Here is a 25,013-nt window from a genome sequence, read left to right as displayed (position 1 = left end):
GATCCTCCTACCTCTGCCTCCCGAGTGCTGGGATTAAAGGCGTGCGCCACCACGCCCGGCCTAGAAAAGAAAATGTTTTAAGAAGAAATACTTAAACATTAACTATTGATTGACACAAAGATGAAAAGTAAGCAGTTGCTCCCCTGTGTTTGAGGAAACTTGTTTAGCAGAAGAAAGAGGAACACAATAGTACAATTTCAATTAATTTGGTAAAAATTTAAGGAAGTTATATAGTGACACATGCTTATACTCCTAGATACTTGGGAGGCTGATACACGATTGCTTGAGGTCAGGCAGAGAAACAGAGAGACTGTCTTAAAACAAACAAACCACCCTAAACCAAAGACTTATGAGTATAGACGTAGTGTAACCGCCCTGGCAAGACAGAAGATATTCTAGAGACACCTGTGCCCTTCCCTTTGGCTATCAGACTACTGAATATGCCCCAAAGAGTTAAAATTTCCCCAGGAAAGCCATGCTGCAAGAAGGGAAAGGCTGAAACCTAGTGTGTCAGTTGGAGAAGGAACTTCCCTCCTAGGAAGAGTTTGACATAGTCCATAGTCTGACAAGTGTCCTCGTAGGACACTCTGAGCTGAGACAATATGATGGGCAGGAACATACCTTGATCAGGACTGCTTAATTTTGCATACCTAATGCTCTTGGTTTAAATCTAAACCTCAAGCCCACCTTTCTACAAATGGTCTGCAATAGGGGGCCATGGAGCACTTTGTTTCTCTTCCCAGTGTAGCCAAGTTGAATAAATCTCCTTTCTCTGCTTTTCATAATTATTTGGCTCTTTAGTTGGCATACTAGGGAAGGATGGTAGAAGTCCAGATTGTTGGGAATGCTGGAACCCAGGCTTTAACCTTGATGACTCTGGTACCTATCTAATTGTTCCAGAAAAGCTCCTGAATGAGTGCACCACTGTCTCTCCCCCTCAGTCTCTATTTCCTTCCTTTCTACCAACAGGATGAAGAAAAGGGGAACTTCAATCGCACTAGGTCATGACAGCAAGGAACATAAAGGAGTGCTAAAAGAAGAATCAGGAGAGGCTAGAGAGATGGCTCAGCAGTTAAGGTGCTTGGCTGCAAAGCCTAACTACCCTACCCAGGTTCAATTCCCCAGTACTCATGTAAAAGCCAGATATACAAAGGGGCACATGCACCTGGAGTTTGTTTGCAGTGGCTAGAGGCCCTGGGGCACCCATACTCTCTCTGTCTCTGCTTACAAATAAATAAATAAGAAGCATTTTATATATTTATTTAAATATTAAAAATTTTCATATATAGCCATACTTCTATGTGAATACACTTAGGATGCCTGGGGAAACTACTACCATAATAACACACATATAGCAGCACAAGTCTTGTTGGGTAAATACCATTTTCTACCAAAAGGAACTTGGGCTCCTTGAAGAACTGGCAGGCTTCAGGGCTGGGGCGAAAAAAGTACAAGACAGGCCTTGAATATTATGTGTCCGAAATAGTTTCGGCCTAGCAAGTGGCCCAAAAGGGATAATTAGTGAATCCAAATAACAATAGTGGGCTGGAGAGATGGTTTAGTGGTTAAGGCGTTTGCCTGCAAAGCCTAAGGACTCAGGTTTGACTCTCCAGGTTCCACGTAAGCCAGACACACAGTGACACATACATCTAGTTTTTAAAAACTTTTCTTTATTGGAGGGGGGGCAGGTATAGAGAAAGAATGGGCACATAGGGACCCTTGCCACTGCAAATGAGCTCCAGATGCACGTGTCACCTTGTGCATATGGCTTATGTGGGAATTGAACCTGGATCCTTAGGCTTCACAGGTCAGCGCCTTAGCTGCTAAGACATCTCTTCAGCCCACATCTGATTTTTGATTACAACGGCTGGAGGACCTGGCATGCCAATTCTCTCTCTCATTAAAGAAAAGGGGGGGGGAAGGCTGGAGAGATGGCTTAACAGTTAAGGTGTTTGCCTACAAAGCCAAAGGATCCTGGTTCAACTCTCTAGGACCCATGTAAGCCAGATGCACAAAGGGGTGCATGCATCTGGAGTTTGTTTGCAGCAGCTGGAGGCTCTGGCACACCCTTTCTCTCTCTTTCTCAAATAAGTAAATAAATAAAATATGTTAAAAAGAAAAAGGCCAGCCTGTTGGGCATGCCTCAAAAAAAATTTTAAAAATAGTAATGAATATTTGAAAATAGGTTTCTCAAATACTACTGATTTTTATATTTCATAAAAGGCTAAACTGGAAGTTTGAGAGAAACTGGATATTTATATTACTTCAAAGTATCTCCCTATGAAAGGTTTAATTACTAAGGGCAAAAGTAATTCACAGTACAAAAGCCTATGGAATCATGTACCCCTGTACTAAGACACAACTTCACTTCCACAAACGATATGGAAGATAAAGCAGCCAGTTGTATTTAATCATGAAGAACTACTGCAGAACCCCAATATGATGACTAACTCTCGTGGTTAATTTGACAGGATTTATAATCACCATGGGAACAAATCTCTGGAAATGTCTCTTAGGGGCTTTCCAGATTAAGTTAACTGCAGTGGAAAGTTCCACCCTGACTGTGAGTAGCGCCATTTCATTAGCTGGGATTTGAGACTGAGTAAAAATGTGAAAATGAGTCGAGCAGTAGTATTCACTGCTCTCTGCTTTCTTACTGTGCACTTAATGTGTCCAGCTGCCTCAAGCGTCTGCTGCTATGCCTTTCCCACCACAATGGACTATAGCCCTAAGTTCCTTAAGTTGCTTTGTACCAGGTATTTGGTCAGAGCAAAGAGAAAGTAACTAATATACCTAAGTTAGATAAGTCTAGAAAGTAGCTGGCCTGTAACCTTCAAGTGCTCAAGGAAAGACTGAGGAAGTTTCTGGTGGAAAAAGATGAGTAAGATAATGATACCCACAAAATGAGCTACCCCACACGAATGCTTTTGCTAAAAGGATATTATAAGAGCAACTGAGAAAGCTTTAATAAGACCTGAATATTAGAGGGTAGCATGTATCAATGTTAATGTGCTAATTTTCATACTGCTATTGTGGCTTTGATGGAAAGTATGTCTTAAAATAAAGAACTTGGGAATACTGGAATAGCACAAAAGTTTCAAGCTAGAAATATGAATAAATATAGGCTGGAGGGATGGCTCAGCAGTTAAGGCATTTGCCTGCAAAGCCAAAGAACCCTGGTTCAAGTCCCCAGGACCCACATTAGCCAGATGCACAAGGGGGCACTCATGTGTGGAGTTCATTTGCAATGGCTGGGGGCCCTGGTGTACCCATTCTCTCTCTCTCTGACAAATAAATAAATAAAAATATTTACAAAAAGAAATATGAATAAATAAAAAGGAAAAAACAGAAACAGTTTAAGCTGTATACAAATATACATTGTAGCCAGGCATGGTGGCACATCCTTTAATCCCAGCACTTGGGAGACAGAGGTAGGAGGATTGCCTTGAGTCAGTCTGGGCTAGAAAGAGAACCTACCTCGAAAATCCGAAACAAAACAAGACAAAAAAACAAATATGCATTGTAACAATTAACTGTACTAGCATTACATAAGTAGCCTCATTAGTAGTTTCTAGTATTCGTTATGAAAGCATACTGATTCTCTAACAATTCTGTGCTTGGTTCTGGCTTACAGTTTTCATGTTATAAGATACATGAAGAACAGACATCCTGCATTCCCAATTGCAAGGTCAAGAGCAAACCATCTTACTCTAGTACAACTTACAACTTTGATGAAGATCCAAGGGTAATACTAAATATTTATCCCATTGTATAGTGCCTTTATTCCCTTTGTTAAAGTATGAGATTTGGGCTAAAATCTGTTAAAAGACAGAAAAGCCTTTTTGGTTGCAGAATCAATATTCCCATAACATTTTGAATCTTATCCATCAGATGATTTAGCCCACAGCAATATTCCTTCTCCTACATCTTTACCATAATTGGATTATGAAAGGAAACTATTTACTTTACAGAAAATAGTACTAGTAAATGAATTTATAAAAATGGAAAGGGGAGAGGGGTGGCTGGAGAGATAGCTTAGCAGTTAAGGCGTTTGCCTGCAAAGCCAAAGGACCCTGGCTCGATTCCCCAGGACCCATGTTAGCCAGATGCACAAGGGGCAACATGTGTCTGGAGTTCGTTTGCAGTGGCTGGAAGCCCTGGCACACCCATTCTCTCTCTCTCTCTGCCTCTTTCCCCTCTCTCACTCTCAAAATATTGATAAATAAACCTGGGTGTGGTGGTGCATGCCTTTAATCCCAGCACTAGGGAGGTAGAGATAGGAGGATCACCGTGAGTTCGATCCAACCCTGACCTAGAGTGAGACCCTACCTTGGAAAAAAAAAAAAAAGATAATTTAAAAAATGGAAAGAGGTGAATCAATTTCTGGTGAACAACTTTTAGAAATCTAAACTCTAAAATGTGAATCTGGGCTGGAGAGATGTCTTAGTTGTTTAAGGTGCTTGCAGGCCAACCTTGACAGCTTGGTTTTGATTTCCAGTACCCATATAAGGCCAGATACACAAAGTGGTATGCATCTGGGAGTTTTTATCGGCACTGGCAAGAGGCCCTGGTGTGCCCATATACTTTCTCCATCTGCCTCTTCCTCTCAGTCTCTTTCTCTCAAATAAATTTTTAAAAAAGTAAATTCAACACATTTTCTGGTTGGTTATAAAACTATACCCTCTACAAACTTTTATCTTTTAAGCATGTACTAAAATTTAAAAGTAGATTTCTAAACTATATAGTAGTAATGCATAGCATTCTCAAGCATTCCATAGCATTTTTTATATGAAACTTATCTGGAAAATATTTGACTTAATAAAAGAAAAGTATTCTGCCCTTAAAATCAACTTAGTAGTACATATTAATAAACACAGACTCTATGGGAACATGAGTTTGCTGAAGTTGGCCATCCACCCAAAGCAACCATACTTTCCACTTCTTGGAGAGCCTACATAAGATAGTAAAGGGGAATCTATATATCCATTCCTGCTTTAAGCTAACCAGTAGAGACACCTAGACCAAGTAATGCCAACTAGACTACCTCTCAGGGAAATTTATACAACAGGGGTGGGGTAATCAGTCAATCAGAGGTTGGCAACAGAAATTCATACTCAGGGCTGGATATTTTTGGGTCATGTTCATACTGATAATGAATTAATGACGACCAGAGTGGTGTAGGCACAGAAAAGCAGAAATGAGGAATGTGCAGCCAAAAGTAAGGAAAATAATTTCTATGATGTCCAACCATGGTTTTTTGTGTTTGGCTCCCAAGAGTCTCTATTGTCATCAATATAAAGTTTTTAATTTTTTTTAAAGTGTCAACTTATATGATGGAGTTTCTATTCCTTAAGTACCTATCCAACTCCACAGAGGGCCTGAGAAGACTACCCACAGAAGGAATGTCTGAGTTGAGTCTTCTCACAGGAAAAAGCAAGTTAGTTGGTACTGACACTTCATCCAGAAGAGATGGCACACTGAGGTGCAAAAAGGTAGAATACCTGAGTGATCTCCATGGCCGCTGAATGGCTACACATATGATCTACGGTTAAGGGAAGCAACACTAGGCTAGACAGGCAAGCAGATCTCAAAGTCTTTAGTATCGTGGAAAGGAGTTTGTATTCTACTCTCCCCTTCCTCCCCACCATCTTTACCTTCCCTCTCCATCCTCTAAGGTCATAACTATGGCCCTTGGACAAACTATTGAAGTGAAAAAGCTTCTCACATTTTAAATGTTTGAAAATGGAGAAGGAAGCAAAGACTACAACAGAGTTCACACATGATTCACACAAAGCTGAAAATATTCACTATAAGTCCTCTTTAAAAAAAAAAAAATGTCTAATCCTGCTATAAGAAATGAAAAAAAAAATTGTTTTGTTTCTGAGACATAGTCTCATATACTCCATGCTAGCCTCAAGCTTCTGCTCTTCCTGCCTTTGTCTCTTGAGTGCTGGGATTGGTTATAGGAGTAAGCCACCATGCCTAACTTAAATTTATATATATATAAAATATATGTATATATATGGCCCAGGCTGACCTAGAATTCACTTTGTAGTCTCAGGGTGGCCTCCAACTCACAGCAATCTGCTTACCTCTTCCTCCCATGTGCTGGGATTGAAGGCATATGCCACCATGCCCAGCAAATTGATGATTTTTAATTTGGCAAAAATCATTAATAAAAGTGTAGCATGGGTAAGAGAGGGCAGCACAAGATGAGAGGAAAGGACTCATTATAAAGAAAAGTGTTCAGACCCTTAGCATTATTTCCAAATCCTGGCTCAGCCAGATGTCTGCCTTCTACACTAATCTTACGTTATTTCTTGGTCTCCATCTCTAGTTCTACAGGTTTTTAATCAGCCCACTTCCTCAGCCGTTACTACCCATGCATCCATTCCCTTTCTTAGTTTATACCACTGCTGTTCTCTAGCTACTCCTCCCTTGTCCTGGGACTCACATCTTACTTGCTGAGACATACAGTCAGTACACATTACTCGGCACATGCAATGTAGTAACTGTGAAAAGTCTCGGATGCAATGTTTTAGACATAGACCTTTGCCTTTGTGGAATGTATTTTATGGAGACTTCTAACCATAAAATCTTGTACAATCAAATTAGTCAATTAGCTCAGTTATTTAATGCAGGTAACGGTGTGCAAGAAAAAAATTATCTAGTATTTATCACCCTTTCTTCTTTATACTTGCTTTAAAATTGCTTGCTTTACAAATAAATACAACTTTTGATTTTTTTCCATTTTTTGTTCTGAAAATCAGAGTAACTGTCCATTTATGTAATCTCATGATGTGAACCTGAAGATTCGAGTATAAGAGCATGGGTCCATTTGCTTGTGTACCTTCGTATGTCTGACAAAGTCTATCATCAGATCCTTATACTTTGAGAGATTTTTGTGGCCAAACCACTTCTATTAAATTGGCACTTTCCACTCCATTTTCAGAAGGAACATGTCAAAGTTACAAATGGCTTGAGCACAAATACCATTGCACTTTACTTGTCAACCATAGCTACTCTGTGATATGAGTGAAGAACTATATAACTTCAAGTTGGTTTGACATTTCTGGTTAGCTGGAGACAATCATGGCAGTAAGTTCCAATATATACATATAGTCACTAAAAAAACAAATAAATTTGACATTTTAGTTAACTTTACATAGCCTTACAGTAGGTCAACATTTTGCCCCAAATATATAAATTAACTCCTGTTCATTATAAAATTTTAGATGAATTGGGTCTTTAATGTTGGGACTCTGTTAAAAAGGACACTTTGGTCAGGTATGTTTAGGAACTTTGGTTTTAAACAAAATCCAATAATTGACATGTCTTTTATATAAGTGCTTTTATATGCTAATATAAAATTCACTCTCTCCCCCCAAAATTTCCAAATTTGCTTACCTTAAAAATATTCGTTTTGGGGCTGGAGAGATGGCTTAGTGGTTAAGCGCTTGCCTGTGAAGCCTAAGGACCCCGGTTCGAGGCTCGGTTCCCCAGGTCCCACGTTAGCCAGATGCACAAGGGGGCGCACGCGTGTGGAGTTCGTTTGCAGAGGCTGGAAGCCCTGGCGCGCTCATTCTCTCTCTCTCCCTCTATCTGTCTTTCTCTCTGTGTCTGTCACTCTCAAATAAATAAATAAATAATTAAAAAAAAAATATTCGTTTTGGGGCTGGAGAAATGGCTTAGCAGTTAAGTGCTTGCCTGTGAAGCCTAAGGACCCTGGTTTGAGGCTTGATTCCCCCAGACCCAAGTCAGCCAGATGCACAAGGGGGTGAATGCATCTGGTATTCATTTGCAGTGGCTGGAGACCCTGGCACGCCCATTCTCTCTCTCTCTCTCTCTCTCTGCCTCTTTCTGTCTGTCGCTCTCAAATAAATAAATAAAAATGAGCAAAAACAATTTTAAAAAAATTTGTTTTGTTTTATTTTTCGAGGTAGGGTCTCACTCTAGCTCAGGCTGACCTGGAATTCACTATGTAGCCTCAGACTGGCCTTGAACTCATGGTAATTCTCCTACCTCTGCTTTCTGAGTGCTGGGATTAAAGGTGTGTGCCACCCACCATGACTGGATTTTTGAAAAATTTATTTTGAGAGAAAGAGAGAGAAAAAGGAAGAAACATGCCAGGGCCTTAGCTGCTGCAAACACACTCCAAACGCAGGTGTCCCCTTGTGTGCATGTGCAACACTGCATGTTGTGTGTCTGGCTATCTGGGACATGGAGAATCGAACATGAGTTCTTAGGCTTCGCAGGCAAGCACCATAACTGCTAAGCCATCTCTCCAGCCCTAAAAATAATCTTTAAAGCTAAGTACTCTGAAAAGTAGGACACTACAATTCTGAGAACTAGTATGCAGAAATAGCTGTTTTCACTCATATTCCAGAGAGAATTATTAAAAAAAAAAAAAGGGACAAATTTGCATTGCACACACACTTTACCTTACCCTTGTAGCTGGTGGGCCATGAGCTTCACTCACTCTGCTGCCAGGAAACCCTCCGCTCTCACAAACTAGCAGTACTTCTCAAGTTGCCATTAAGAGTTCCTAGGGAAAAGGAGAAGCAGAAGAGAGTAAGCTTGTTACCTCATGGGATCTGAAGAAATAGCCTTCTTTTAAAAAATATTTCATTTAATGTTTAAAAGACTCATTTGGATTTGCCTGCATTTTATGTGTCTTTCAATATAAATTTAAAATTCTCTCCAAAATCTCCAATGCTCTAGAAAGATATTCACTCTACAGCCTTCCAAATCTGTTGGTACATTACCATCTAAAATGGTAATGGGCAATGGAACCATGGCAAAAGGAGGAAAATGAGATTTTTGCCATAATAAACATGAGGGGATAGATAATAGGTGAAATATTAGAGATGGATCTAAGCATTAAAGATTCTCAGAGTGAGGCTGGGTGAGTGGCGCACACCTTCTATTCCGGCAATTGGGAGGCAGGGGTAGATCACTGTAAGTGTGAGGCCACCCTGAGACTACACAGTGAATTCCAGGTCAGCCGGGGCTTGAGGGAGACCCTACCTTGACAAACCAAAATTCACAGGTTTCCTTGTGTGTGCTACATTGTAATATTTAGGGGTCCCAGTTTAATTGCTTCATATGTGAAAACAACTTAATTTCTTTATATATCCATGTTAGGATTAGATTCACCTATTAATGACAGAAAACTCAATGGCTGTATTATTTCATATAAGTACTACTTTGTTGCTCTGCTATCTTTAACATGTCCCTTCCCCTTTATGATTTTTTTTTTATCTGTTATTTATTTATTTGAGAGTGACAGAAAGAGAATGGGAGCGCTAGGGTCTCCAGCCACTGCAAATGAACTCCAGATGCATACACCACCTTGTGCATCTGGGCTTACGTGGGTCCTGGGGAATTCAAGCCTCGAACCAGAGTCCTTAGGCTTCACAGGCAGACACTTAACCACTAAGCCATCTTCCCAGCCCCCCCCCTTATGATTTTTAAATAATTGTTCAAACTCTAGCTATCATATTTACTGAGCAAACAGATAAAGAGATGAGTAATGTTTCCCTTTAAGAAAACTTTTCAGAGACCTCACAGATAACTTCTACTCACATTCTATGGCCAAACCTGGCAGGGAAGCTAGGAAACATTATTTTATCATATATACAGGTGAAAATTGGAGCTGGTTCAGTGGTTAAAGCGTTTGCCTGTAGTGCCTAATAATCTAGGTTTAATTTTCCAGTATCCATGTAGAGCCAGACCCACAAAGTGGTACATGAAGGATAGGATAAGCTAGCTTTTTGAGGCAATTTCAGTTAGTGATTGAGGCTCAAGAACTAGGTGCCAGTTCACATACAAGAACAACTCTTGTCAAAATGTCGAACAGAGACTGTTTCACAGCACGCTCTGTTGCCCACCATCTAACATGCTATCTACATAAAATGGTTCAGGTGGGCTAGCTCTGAAATCCACTCTGCAAATTTACTAGCCAATCAGGACTTCCCCTAACAACCGGAATCTGATACTCTAAAAGCTGCGGACTTTTCCAGGCCCTCCTCCCTGGATGTGACAAAGAGAGAGAGAGCGTGAGGGCGCACGTGGTACTCTCCAGCTTTTATCCTGTGTTGCCGAACACACGCCAATCTGGCCTTTACCCTACCCAGGCTGACTGAATTGTTTCTTGGTCTAAACTTCTCTGTCTCTTCTTGATAGTTTGGGGGTCACTATTCTCTTTGATCACATGCATGACTCTCCTCTGGTTTCTGAATATACCATGTGTGTAATTTTCTTATACTTCAGTTACCAGTAGGCTTGCTACCTGTGCAATTTACCTAAACTCAGGGTAACCACGCATGTAACTCTCATCATTACTCATTTCCTCTCTGAATCTCTTGGCCTTTGCTTTGATAACTGCCCTCTCAATATTTTTCCCCCCGAGCCTGACCAGATGTCCTCTTAACTGCCGTGTGGGTTCCTCCCAGGTTTCCCTACACAAGCTCCTAGATTTCTAGATTCTGCTTCTCACATGACAGCAGCCTTACCCTCAAGTTTCTCTCAAGTCCATGTGTTGTGGCTTCACTCCGGTTCTTTCCTAGAGATCCTCAATTCCTCTTCTGGTTTGATAGTTCCCTCCTCAGGAAAGCACATGGCGGATGCCATGTGTGTTTTCTGAGTCTCTCTACATAACCATTCATGCTCTACTTTCCAAGTGCTTACAGTTCTATTCCAGTCCTTCTAAAGATTTCTTTTTATTGACAACTTCCATAATTATAGACAATAAACCATGATAATTCCCTCCCTTCCCCCACTTTTCCCTTCAAAAATTCATTCACCATCATATCCCCTCCTCTCAATTAGTCTTTTATTTTGATAACATCGTCTTTTCCTCCTATTATGAGGGTCCTGTGTAGGTAGTACCAAGCATTGCGAGGTGTTAGGAAAAGGTAATGGTCTCTGAAGCATGATGTTTCACAAGGAAGCAGACATTATTACACCAGAACTTGGGACATGACCCTACTGCAGACTGTTGGAAAAAGGAACTACACTTGACCTTGAATTAAATTGACTAAAACTTACTCCAATATTTATTTATTTATTATTTATTTATTTATTATTATTTTTTATCCTCCTACCTTTGCCTCCTGAGTGCTGGGATTAAAGGCATGTACCACCATGCCCAGATATTATTTTGGTTTTTTGAAGTAGGGTCTTGCTGTAGCCCAGGCTGTTACTCCAATATTTAAAATATTTACTCCAACATTTAAAACTTTGATGGGAACTTCAGAAACTAGAAAAGTCATTTCAAAACTAACAACAAAACTCTGATTTTGAGCCAGGCATGGTGGCACACACCTTTAATACTAACACTCGGGAGGCAGAGGTAGGAGGATCACCATGAGTTCAAGGCCACCCTGAGACTACATACTGAATTCCAGGTCAGCCTGAGCTAGAGTGAAACCCTATCTCAAAAAGAACAAAAAAAAAACAAACAAAAACTGAAACTCTGATTTTTTTTTTCTGTTTGTATCTTGTATTTATTATCTTTTAAACCTCTCCTACCCACCATTTTCAGCATTTAATTCAGAAAAAAAAAAATCAATAGAACAACTGTGAAACTCTGATTTTTAAAACAATTTTTTTTTAATTTGCAACCAGATAGAGAGAGAATGAGAATATGAAGGGGAGACTGAGCATGCCATGAACTCCAGATGCATGCATCACTTAGTACGTATGGCTTTACATGGGTACTGGGGAAGTGAACCCAGGCTGACAGGGATTGCAAGCAGTACCTTTAACCACTGAACCATTTCCCCAGCCCAAAACTCTGTTTTAAATACAATTTGTTTCTTATAGGAAAAAGGTTCTATGGGACAATGGAGAAAATATTTTTGGAAGTATTGCTTTAGATTTTCCTATCTTCATAGGGATGTCTGTACTCATATTTCAGCAGTTGCTCACAGAAAAACACCAAACAAACAAACAAAAAAAACCCAAACACCCCCCCCCCGGGCCAAAAAACAAACAGGAACTAACTCCCTCAAAAGCAGGAAGACAGACTTCTGGATTTAGTATCACTTGAAGCAAATGGCAGCAAGATTAAGCTAGCCAGCTACATTTGGCCCTTACAGACTGAATTTCCTATGTAATCATCTAGACAGATAACCTTCTAGACTTTAAACATGAGAAATAATCCGCTCCTTTTTTTGTTTTTAGCTTGAAAGACAAAGAAATCTGGGCTGGAGAAATGGCTTAGCGGTTAAGTGCTTGCCTGTGAAGCCTAAGGACACCGGTTTGAGGCTCAATTCCCCAGGACCCATGTAAGCCAGATGCACCAGGGGGCGCACGCATCCGGAGTTCCTTTGCAGTGGTTGGAGGCCCTGGTGTGCCCATGCTCTCTCCCTCTTTCTCTGTGTCACTCTCAAATAAATAAATAAAAAAATATAAAAAGAAGAAATCTCTCTGTCACCACCCTTATTCTACTGTCTTTGGTTCTATCTCTTACATTTGGATTTAACTAACCTGTGTGTGTGTGTGGGGAGCAGTACCATCACAAGAGGTGCCAGTTCTGCCAACAATAAGCATTCTATGGAGAGAGAAACACCTTCCAGGACACAAGACCCAGAAGACAGACATTAGTACTAAATATGAATCAGTTCTTTCTTAGGACCTAAAATAGATAATACCTCCAGTTATCTATCCAGATGGGCAATTTAGTGAAATGAAGTTTTCCATCTGGAGTAAAAAAATCAGAGGGGTTCGAAGCAGCAGAGGAACTTGATCTGCCATTACCAGAGATGGACACAAAAAGGGCATTTCGCCTTCTACAAGTGAAGGGCAGCCCTTGGCTGACAGGAGCATGGAGGGGGTATGACAACTCTACAACCGCAAAGCAAAATAGCTGAATGACCTTGAAAGTGGAGTCTTCCCCAGAGACTCCAAAAAAGAACACAACACTGCCACACATTGATTTTGGCAAAGACCCTAAGTACAGAATGAAATCCTGTCATCTGTGACAACATGAATGGAACGCATATCACGTATTAAGTGAAATAAGCCAGCACAGAGACAATCTCTGTATGATCTAACTCAGGCATAAACAGCAGCATACACACACACCTCCACTCTCACTGAAGGCAAGACAGCAGAATAGTGCTTACCAGACTCTATTATAGAGGAGGAGGGAGGAAGGGACCAAGGAAGGTTGATCACTAAGCTCCAAGTTATAGCTAAATAGGAGCAAAAGTGATATGGCAATGCACAGCAGGGCAATTATAGGTATCAATGATGTACTATTTCTCATTAAAAAAAAAAAAACTGGAAAAAAAGGATTCTGAATGGTTTCATCGTGCAGAAATGATACATGACTGAGAAAAGAGCTTTAATCTAATTTGAATATTAGTTTATACAGATAGTGACCATAGCATATAGAATATACATTTTTAATGTATGAGAGAAAGAAAATAAAAAAGACCCCAAGTAGAGGACCCAGCTGAGTCCATCTGAACTTCTTTACCTGTAAAAACTATGGGTTTTAAGGTGCCAATGTATGAGAAATTAAGAGGCAGAAACAGAAAATCAATATATTGAGCCAAAATGTTAAGGTTGTCAGGAGAATGGACTTGTAGCTCTATCACAAGGACATTGAAAGGCAGGAGAGCCTTATAGCCAGAGCTCCCTCTGTGCTATAATTTCCTGCTTATAAATTAGTCATGTGCCATGAAGTACAAGAAATTAGAACCCATCTTAAGAAGAGATGTTCCTAACAAACTTAAATTTAAGAGTTTAAAACCAATAACCATTACCTACCTAGTATCAACTTAGTACCTTTTAAAAATATTTTACTTATTTCAGAAGGGGAGGGAAAAGGGAGAGAATGGGCACGCCAGGGTTTGCAGCCACTACAAACCAACTCCAGACTCGTGTGCCACCTTGTGCATCTGGCTTATGTGGGTACTGGGGAGTTTACCTGGGTTCTAAGGTGTAACAAGCAAAGCCTTAACTGCTAAGACATCTCTCCAGCCCAATTCATTACCTTTTCACGGTTAAAATATCTTTAAATTCCTTTATTAGGAAAATTTAAGTAATATGATTTCTCTATAATCCTTCACTATAGGAGATAATGTAGTTGATAGTTGTCAAAAAGAATTATGAAGCCAGGCGTGGTAGCGCATGCCTTTAATCCCAGCACTCGGGAGACAGAGGTAGGAGGATTGCTGTGAGTTTGAGGCCACCCTGAGACTCCATAGTGAATTCCAGGTCAGCCTGGGCTAGAGTGAGACCCTACCTCGAAAAACAAACAAACAAACAAAAAAAGAATTATGAAAATTTTAAGTGTAAGAAACATAGTACAGAGCACGGTAATGACATTTTACTTTGACTTTAAATGTACATTTTCCTAATGCTTAATACTTAATCTTATTATCTTCTCTATGTTTAAGGCAAAAAATTGAAAACAACACACATAATGCCAAAATTTGTAAAAGTCAGTTCTTTCTTTTTTTTTTTTTTGGATTTTCGAGGTAGGGTCTCATTCTAGCTTGGGCTGACCTGGAATTCACTATGTCGTCTCAGGGTGGCCTCAAACTCATGGCGATCCACCTACCTCTACTCCTGAGCACTGGGATTAAAGGTGTGCACCACCATGCCCTGCTAAAAGTCGATCGCCCACAAAGTTAATCTTTTTAACCCACAGATTTGTTACTACCTTTAAGTATATTTGATATGGAATGTTTAGTTCATCAATGCTGGGAAATAAAACTCCCTAGAAGTGAGAAAAATGTATGTCCAACCTCAATAAGGAAAACAACAGTTTTTTATTTCTTCCTTATTCACAGGTGACATAATAGATGTCTTTCCTGCATATTCTAATTAATAATACACTAGGGCTGGAGAGATGACTCAGAGGATAAGATGCTTGCCTGCAAAGCCTAATGACCAGGGTTCAATTCCCTAGTACCCACATAAAGCCAGATGCACAAAATGGTGCGTGGAGTTCGTTTGTTGAGGCTGGAGGTCCTGGCAAGCCCATTTGCATTCTCATTCCATCTCTCTGCTTGCAAATAAGTAAATATAAATTTGAAAAAGAATATACGGAAATTTGATGAAATTCCTCAAATACAGTGTGATACATAAAGCACATTAATAGACTTCTTGAGACTGTACTGAATATGTGCATAGTGAAATTAGCATAACCTCTCAAAAATATTCAATAATAAAAATATCAGTAGTTTAATTTGGAACTTAACTTTTTTTTTTTTTCAAGGTATGGTCTCACTGTAGCTCAGGCTGACCTGGATTTCACTGTGTAGTCTCAGGGTGGCCTTGAACTCATGGTGATCTTCCTACCTCTGCCTCCTGAGTGCTGGATTAAAGGCGAGTGTCACCATGCCTGGCTTGACTTTCACTTTTAAAATGCCTTAATTATTCCAACAGCTTTAACTCTAGACAGTATAAAGAAAGCAAATTCTTGTTTTGTAGTTATGATATCCATAACATTAATTTTTGCTCAAAGTATACGAACAAAATGTACCTACTGTCTTTTCATATTAAAAATTTTGACTTTTGGGCTGGAGAGATGGCTTAGTGGTTAAGCACTTGCCTGTGAAGCCTAAGGACCCCGGTTCGAGGCTCAGTTCCCCAGGTCCCACGTTAGCCAGATGCACAAGGGGGCGCATGTGTCTGGAGTTCGTTTGCAGAGGCTGGAAGCACTGGCACGCCCATTCTCTCTCTCTCCCTCTATCTGTCTTTCTCAGTCTGTCACTCTCAAATAAATAAATAAATAAAATTTTAAAAAATTTGACTTTTGAGCTGGAGAGATGGCTTAGTGGTTAAAGGGATTGGCCTGAAAAGCCAGAAGACCTCGGTTCATTTCCCCAGGACCCACGTAAACCAGATGCACAAGGGGGCACATGCACCTGGAGTTCATCTGCAGTGGCTGGAGGACCTGGTGCACCCATTCTCTCCCTCCCTCTCATTCTCTCTCAAATAAAAAAAAATAAAGTTAATTTTTTAATTTTCTTGTAAGAAAGTAGAAATACAACTTTTTATTGACAATTTCCATAAATATAAACAATGTATCATGATCATAATTCTCTCCCACTATCTCCCCTTTTTTCCTCCCATATGCCCTTCCCTCCACTGAATCCTTCTTTACAAGTAGTCTCTCCTTTATTTTAAAATATTTTATTTATTTATTTATTTGCAAGCAGAGAGAGAGAAGGAGAGACTGTGTGTGTGTATGGGAGTATGGGCACAACAGGGCCTCTAGGCACTGAAAATGAACCCCAGATGCATGTCTCACTTTGTGTATCTGGCTGTACATGGGTACTGGGGAATAAAACCTGGGTCATTAAGGTTTGCAGGCAAGCACATTAACCACTGAGCCATCTATCCAGCCCCTCTCTTTGATTTTAGCCATCAATTTCCCCTCCTATTATGCGGGTGTTCTGTAGACAGCATCAGCCATTGAGATCATAATCATGACTATTTCCAATAATGCATAAATAAAAATTTCTCACTTTAAAGAGGGCACAAATAATTAACCTACAGATTACCTATAATTCTTATTATAATATTGGTACATTTAACTTTCGCCCCATATCAATGTATGCTAAAGTTCACATAATGGTAAGGAAAAACCCTCAATTCAACATCCATATTTCATCATTAAAACCTACCTGACAAATGACAAGGTCACATGGTAACTGAGAACTGATGATATACTTATGTTAGTTGAATACTTCAAAAGAACAAATTTTAGAATTGTGGTATTTTAACTTAATTAGAAGAAAGTTCTCAGTGAAATATTGGTGGTGGGTGTAGAAGTTACCTTATCAATGCTGGAGCAAACACCCAACCAGAAGCAACCTGTGGTAGTTTGAATCCGATGTCCCTCATTAACTCGTGTTTTAAATGCTTTGTCCCCAGTTCATGGCAATTTGGGAGGTGGAGTCTTGCTGGAAGAGGTGTTGTGTAGGGAGTGGGCTTAGGGGTGTTACAGCTTAGCTTCCACTTTGCCAGGGTTTAGCTCACTTTCCTGCTGCTCTTGTCCACCTGATGTTGGCAAGGAGCTGATGTCCAGCCTCTGCTCATACCATGATTTCTCCTGCTAACATGGAGATTCACCTTGAGACGGTAAGAAAAAAAAAAATTCCATCCATCAGCTCCTTTTGGTCGGGAGTTTTGTCCTACCTACAAGAATGTAACTACAGCCGGGAGTGGTGGTGCAAGCCTTTAATCCCAGCACTCAGGAGGAGGATCGCCATGAGTTCGAGGCCACCCTGAAGCTACACGGTGAATTCCAGGTCAGCAAAGACTAGAATGAAACCCTACCTTGAAACACCAAAAAAAAAAAAAAAAAAAAAAAAAAAAGAAAGAAAAAGAAAAGTAACTACAGCCCAGGTTATTAAGAAAGGGTTTATTTCAGCTTACAGTTTCAAGGGGAAGTTTCATGGCAGAGGAAAGAATGACAGAGCAGACCCTAGGCATCACTTTTGGTCACAGCAGCAAAAGTGCTAGCTAGTGAATACCCAGTAAGGCTGGCCTAATAAACTTCAAGATCTACTCCAGAGACATACCTCCTCCAGCAAGGTTCCACCTCCCAAAGGTTCCACCAGCTGGGGACTAAGCAAAAGGCTTAATCACAAACATTTGAGGCTATAGGGGATATTTTATGTTGAAACCACAGTGGAATTAATGGAAAATAAAGCATCAATTTTATAATTGCAAAATATACATATGTCATCCTACTATGTGAACCTAACATAGGAAAGTTTAACTTGTGGAAATGGGGTATGTACATATGGAACAAAAAATAATACCCTCTCAAATGGTTTCATGAAAATTGTAAAGAAGTTCTAGCACATATTATAAATTTATAGAGATAATCCAAATTTGTACCAAAGGTATAAATAAACAAGGGTTGGAGAGGTGGCTTAGCAGTTAAGACGCTTGCCTGTGAAGCCTAAGGACCCAGGTTCAATTTCCTGATACCTACGTAAAGCCAGATGCACAAGGTGGTGCATGCATCTGGAGTTTGCTTGCAGTGGCTAGAGGCCCTGGCATGCACTTATCCTCTCTGTATCTCTATGCTTGCAAATAAATAACTTAAAATAAATGGTAGCTGCAATGCTTTCAAGCCGTATCATAAACATGCCTTGAAGAGTTAAGCTAGATTGTTAATTTCTAAATAAACCTCAACAGTAATAATCACCAGACCACATACTGACCACTCATCAAACTCCTGTCTGAAAGTTTTGAGTACATTATTTGAATGCATATAACAAAGTTAAACACTTTTCTTCTTCAAGAAAACTGAGGCCCCGAGAAGCCATATGATTTGTCCAAGACATATATCCTGGGTAGATTCATGACAATCTAAATCCCAGTAAAACTGCTAAAATACCAACTAAATACTTTGAGCTAGATAATATATGAAGCAAAAACTCAATTTGGCTGTACTATATTATATAAGTTCTGTATTTGAAGGATTTTACCTACATGAAAATGAGTTTGTTATTATGAATCTCAGGAATTCAAAATAAATCTGTAAGACAGAAATCCTATGAAACCTACAATTTAGAAAATAGCTCATAAATGAAAATAAATTAGTATAATATGTTCAATGTGCAAGTGAAAAATTAAGCATTATGGTCACTAGTCTGTTAAATTTCAATAAACTTTAAGAGGAACCAACTCAGTAAAAGGATGTAAAATTAGTAATCACAATCACAAAGTTAGCACAGCTACAGCAAAGCTAGCTAGCACAGTCACACCCTGATCATAGTGTAAACTGGCTCTTTTTTGGGAGGGAAGCAAAAAAGTAAAATTGAAAAAAATAATACTATAAAATCGGAGGAATAAAGGTACAAAATCAGAATGTAAATACTTAGGTTCCATTAGATAAAACCCCACCACCACAAAAAATAAAAAATTTTGAGGGCTGGAGAGATGGCTTAGCGGTTAAGCGCTTGCCTGTGAAGCCTAAGGACCCCGGTTCGAGGCTCGGTTCCCCAGGTCCCACGTTAGCCAGATGCACAAGGGGGGCGCACGCATCTGGAGTTCGTTTGCAGAGGCTGGAAGCCCTGGCGCGCCTATTCTCTCTCTCCCCCTCTATCTGTCTTTCTCCCTGTGTCTGTCGCTCTCAAATAAATAAAAAAAAAAAATGAACAAAAAAAAATATTAAAAAAAAAAATTTTGAGGCCATACTTCCAAATTTAACGTAAATATACTTCTGAAATAAAGTCTACTTAACATTTTCCAAACGAAAGCATTCCCACTTTTTCTACTAATCTTGTTGAACATCTCCATGGCACTACAACTACACTGTAAGTATTTTCTATTCCTGGGGTATAAAGGCAAACACAGTGGCCAAGAAGCACCATATTTGCTAAAATACAGAACACAGTCATAGTGAATATATGTATACCTCAAAACATATTTATATCCCTTCTTGTAGCAAAAAAATAAAAATTTTAACTTTCTTTATAATCATTAACAAAATGTCAAAAGAACAACGCATCACATAATTTACTTTAAAAAGAATATGTCAAAGCTGTGGAGACAGCTCAGCAGTTAAAGGAACCTGCTTGCAAAGCCTGCTGGCCTGAGTTTGACTGCCCAGTACCCACATAAATCCATATGCACAAAGTGACACATGCATCTTGAGATTGTTTGCAGTGGCAAGAGGCTCTGGTGCGCCTGTTCTCTCTCCTTCGCTCCCTCTGTCCTTGCAAATAAATAAATAGCACTCAAGAGGCAGAGGTAGGAGGATTGCCATGAGTTTGTGGTCACCTTGAGACTACATAGTGAATTCCAAGTCAGCTTGAGCTACAGTGAGAACCTACCTCACAACAAACAAAAAGGAATATTTATCAGTGGTCAACAAAAATAAATGAGAAGATATAATAAATTTACATGTCCGTAATTATGTATTTAATATACTGGTGATACAAAACAGGTAAAGTATGTACAATTTGATGGCCTTAGAGATTCAACTTACTTAATTTTCCATGAAATTGTAATTTACAACTTTTTAATGATGAGAAATCAAAGGCAATAAAAATTTTTGTAGGGTTTTCTCCACAGATGTAAGCAGTGATAACGACCACTACCATTCAACATAAGAGATTACATAGAGAGGGCTGGGGTTGTACAACTCAGGAGTACAGCATTTGTCTAGCATGGGTGAGGCCCCAACTCAATCTCCTCCTTCTCCACCACTACCACCAAAAATAAATAAATAAATAGAGAATATAAGTTCTTATCCTTGGCCTAAAGGAATAGGTGTAGATATAAGATAAACAAAAATATTAAATGAAGATACTGACTATAACAATGCAAAGTGGTTTTGCTAGAGTATATTATTTTTATAAGGATCAGTTGAATTACCACAATATTTTCATTGGGTTTTTAGAAAAGTAGACTCTGATTTTAAGTAAGGAAGCCAATTATGTTTCTGTAGGCACTTACATAAGAAAAAAATACCAGTTTATACTTAGTCATATTTCATATTGAAAGGAGGAGCCTGAAGGCAAAAGTGAGTGGAATCAGCATGTATAGTGGGGTGGTTTACCTAACTAGCAATTTGACTAGCAGATTGCATATAAATTATACATCATCAAAAAATATTTTTGGGCTGGAGAGATGGCTTAGCGGTTAAGCGCTTGCCTGTGAAGCCTAAGGACCCCGGTTCAAGGCTCAGCTCCCCAGGTTCACGTTAGCCAGATGCACTAGGGGGCGCACGTGTCTGGAGTTCGTTTGCAGAGGCTGGAATCCCTGGCGCGCCCATTCTCTCTCTCCCTCTATCTGTCTTTCTCTCTGTGTCTGTCGCTCTCAAATAAATAAATTAATTAAAATTTTTTTTTTAATTTAATAGGAATGTAGGTTTTTGTTGTTGTTGTTTTGAGAGTTTCACAATAACCTGGGCTGACCAGTAACTCAGCAGCCCCAGGCTAACCTTGAACTGATCTTTCTATCTCAGGGAGTGCTGGGATTAAGCATGGGAACCACCCTCACCACCTACATGGATTTCTTCAACTAGTGCTAGTTATAGAATAACATACCCTTTCAAACATTTCTCATAGCCTCCAAATCTTAAACACCAATGAAAAGAACTCCCCCGCCACCACCATTATTTGTTAAATAGATGACAAAATAACCATTTCTACATTATCTTGTTTTAAAAATGCTATTCCCAAGCCAGGCATGGTATGATGCACGCCTTCAATCCTAGCACTTGGGAGGCAGAGGTAAGAGGATCACCCTGTATTCCAGGCCACTCTGAGACTACATAGTGAATTCCAGGTCAGCCTGGGCTACAAATGCTCGTCCAAAAATAAAAAGTAGGAATTTCTGGGTAACATATATGATACTATAATGCTCCAAATACAACGTAAACATTCTAATAAGATTAAAAAGGATTTTCAGGAGGGCTGGAAGGATTGCTTAGTGGTTAAGTGCTTGCCTGTGAAGCTTAGGAACCCGTTGGAGGCTCGATTCCCCAGGACCCACATTAGCCAGATGCACAAGGGGGCCCACGCATCTCGAGTTCGTTTGCAATGGTTGGAAGCCCTGGCGCGTCCATTCTCTCTCTCTGTCACTCTCAAATAAATAAATAAATAATAATTTTTTAAAAAGTTTAAAAAAAAAGGATTTCCAGGAAATACAATCTGATCTACAGAAAGTATTTTACTACAATCTTTATAAAAGTCCTTGAAAGCTCCTTCCTTATTGAAAATTAAGATAGAAAAGAACTAAATTCTGAAACTACCACAAGTTCACATTTGACGCAATTAGATAAAAACAGAATAGAAATGGCACTCCTACCCCTAACACTGTCCTGCAGCTTAGTGGCAAGACCAAAACAAGAAGGCAGAACACACATCACCTGTAATCTTGAAAGACTCTTATGAATTATTTCACAGAAAACTAGCTGCATCATTACTCAACTGTCCATGACTTTAAAGATACATGAACTGTCTTCTTTAAGGGTATCAATATATTTTTAACATACTTCACAAAATGTTCTTATAGTTTTGAAAAAAGTTGATTCAAGTCGTGAAGCAATTTAAATGCAGGATGGCTACATTGTTTCTATTTCAGAGAATTTAATCCTCTAGGTTTGACTTTTATCAATAGTCTTACCTTCATAATTTTCATACAATTGACCAAGACCATCTGGCTCCTAAAGAGAGTATTCCTGGAATGGCTGCTACTGACAGTGGTAATGCCAGTGGTTAGAATTTCTTCAACAGAACAAGTGTTCTTGGAGGAACAGTCAGAGTTTGCTTTGATTTAAATTATTTGCATTGCATGTAGGTAGATACTGTGAATAGCCTAATTTGTGATCCCTAAGAAACTGTAACTTTCACGTTGTAATTTAGGGATTAACCAATACGCCTTAAGTTTACCGGGAAGTTTTACCCGACCCCCCCTGCTTTTAAAACAATTTAAGGAAACATAGCTTTATACTACCTAGATGCATAAAAATAGTCCTCAACTCCTCCTCCTCCTAGCTTCAGCTCCATGAGCGAGTATGGATAGCGCGCGCGCACACACAACACACACACAATTTCCTTGACTCTCGTCCTCTGGGTATTGATACACAGGATAGATTATTTCCCTACAAAAGCTCTGCAGAGCACCCAAGGAGATGAAAAAGGAAGGAAGAGGGGGACTAGAATCAATTTACACCTAGCTCTTAGCCCTGCCCCACCTGGAAAAAGGAGGGGGCGATGGCCGAGCGAAAGAAAGGGCCGAGACCTCCAGCTCCCGGGTTCCCCATAGTATTGGTTCCATACCGTTCCACCGAAATCCGGGGCTCTGACCCTATGACCGGCCACGCTTCCCAGTCCTCCTCCCAGGCCCCATCACCGACACCCCGGTCGTCCATCGCTGGACTCCAGAGATGAGGGGACGGGCGGGCCTGCTCGGGACCGATGCAAGGACCGAGGAGGGGGTCTTCCGGTGCACTGGGCGGGTCCGACCAGCGCCCCGGGGCCCTGGAGAGGGACCACCCCGGAGGAGAAGTGGGAGGGAGGGGTCTAGGCGAGCCGTTATTCCTTTTTCCTCGGGGTTGGGAAAGCGCGCGAGGGAGGGGCCGCGACGACATCCAGTAACCTAACGGTGCGGAAAGCTGCGGCCGCGGCCCCGAGGCGACGGCACAGCTGCCCACCCCCCCTCAGCCCACCTCGCAGCCCGGCAGGTGAGCGTCCACCGCAGGAGCGCCCGAGGGGATGGCAAGAGGGGGGTGGGGACTACAGTGGGCGACGTCGCCATGTTAGCGCCTTCTTCCTCCCGTACCCCTACAGTCAACGGTCGTGCGGCCCTTCTCCCCATCACCACTCACCTTTCCAGGTCACTAATTCATGATCTTCCCGGCCATCGGGGAGCCCGCAGCTCAGCCCGTGTTTACAAACCACCCCTGGAGGAAAGGGCTGAATCGCGCTTTAAAGGCCACGGGCTCCCACAGGCTTCCGTCCTCTCTCGCGAGATCGGACTGACAACCCTTCTCCCCGCCCCACTCCCGGCATTCCCCGCTGCCGCGCCCCGCCCCATCCGCGCCCACGCCCCTTCGTGCCTGTGGGTTAGGTGATTCGGTCAGGCTCCAGGAAGGGGCGGGCCTTCGGTAGGGCGGGGACGTAGAGGGCGGGGAAATCGAGGAACACTCGGGCGCCGATGATTGGACAGAGAGTCCGAAGGGCGGGAAGTATCCTGGGGCGGGGGGCGGGGGGCGGGGGGCGGGGGCGGGAGCGGGCGGGACCGAAGGGCCAAAAAGGACCGTTGTGTCTGTAACCTGGGTGCTGCGGGAAGCTGTGATTGGCAGCCCCGCTGGAGGCGGGCACTGCTGCTGGGGCGCGGGAGCAGGTGGCAGGCAGCCTGAGGCGCGAGAGCAGGTGGCGGGGCCCGGGCGCGGGAGGGGCTTGGCAGTGTGAGCAGAAGAAAGGTGAACTCCGAGAAGCCTCCGAGTGTGTCTGTAAGGCAAAGCGGGATGCACTTCCGAGCCCAGCCACGACTTTCGCTAGGAATATGGGTAAACTATACCCACCCTCCTGCTACCCGGAAGCCTGAGATGGGGAGCTTCTTAGGTGTGGGAGAGGCGGGGTTTGCCAGGAATTATCTACCTCTTACACACTCAACCCACTGCCCCATCTCCCCCGTTTATCTGAAGAAGAAAAGCAAGACAATTCTGAATAGAAAAGCAGCAGCTTTTTTTTTTTTTTTTCTTGCTGAATGGCCTTCGTTCGAATATTGCTAAGCTAAAACTGGAACTGATTCTTGAGCCCACCCCCCGCCCTCCGCACCAAGTGCATTGTATGGTATTACATGATATGTTCGAACTAGCCAAATGGAAATATGTCTTCCACTTCTACACTGTAATTTCATGCACAGCAGCAACTTGCTTTTAAGAGGGGGAAAAAAATAACCATAATATGGTGTGTGCTCTAGTTTTTAATCAATCTTCCTAGAAAATTTCAGAAACCACCTATTAATGTTTAGAAGAGGTCTAAACAATAGACGTCTGCTGCATAGGTTGATACAATGTTAAAGTAGCGTCTTGTTAAGTTTGAAAGTAGTTTTTAAAAGGGTGGCAAGGCTGGAGAGGTGGCTTAGTGGCTAAGCTGCTTACCTGCGAAGTCTAAGGACCCAGGTCCCATTCCCCAGAACCCACTAAGCCTGATGCACATGGTGGCACATGCATCTGGAGTTTGTTTGCAGAGGCTGGAGGCCCTGATTCGCCCATTCTCTCCCTCTCTCTTTCTGCCTCTTTCTCCCCCCACCCCCCATCAAATAAATAAATAAATTACACATACATACATGCATATATATATATATTTATATATTTTTTTTTTTAAAGAGTGGCAATGGGGGGCTGGGAAGATGACTCAGCCCTTAATGTGGTGCTTTCTCACAAAGCCTGCCGCCTGGGGTTTGATTCCTAAGCCACCCAAGGAAACCTGAAGCAAAGTGGCCCAAGTGTGTCTGGTGTTTGTTTACTGTTACAAGAGGTCAGGCCTGGAGGGCCCATTACACACGTGTGC

General features: G+C 41.2%; 1 protein-coding gene across 2 annotated transcripts in view; it reads right to left on the bottom strand.

The window, feature by feature from the left end:
* The window catches only part of Atf2 (activating transcription factor 2), an 88,945-nt gene extending 65,466 nt beyond the window's left edge, over positions 1-23,479 (bottom strand). For both annotated transcript variants that reach the window (XM_045147573.1, XM_045147572.1), the window contains exons 1-2: positions 23,321-23,479; positions 8,447-8,545 (exon numbers count right to left, since the gene is read on the bottom strand). The gene's annotated coding sequence lies outside the window, so the exon portion shown is untranslated. The remainder of the gene's footprint in view (positions 1-8,446; positions 8,546-23,320) is intronic.
* Between the last annotated feature and the right edge of the window lie 1,534 nt (positions 23,480-25,013).

The sequence above is a fragment of the Jaculus jaculus genome, chromosome 4, assembly GCF_020740685.1.
Source record: "Jaculus jaculus isolate mJacJac1 chromosome 4, mJacJac1.mat.Y.cur, whole genome shotgun sequence".
Taxonomy (NCBI): Eukaryota; Metazoa; Chordata; class Mammalia; order Rodentia; family Dipodidae; genus Jaculus; species Jaculus jaculus.
Note: the sequence above shows the minus strand (reverse complement) of the source record. Positions and strands in the feature narration are given on the sequence as shown.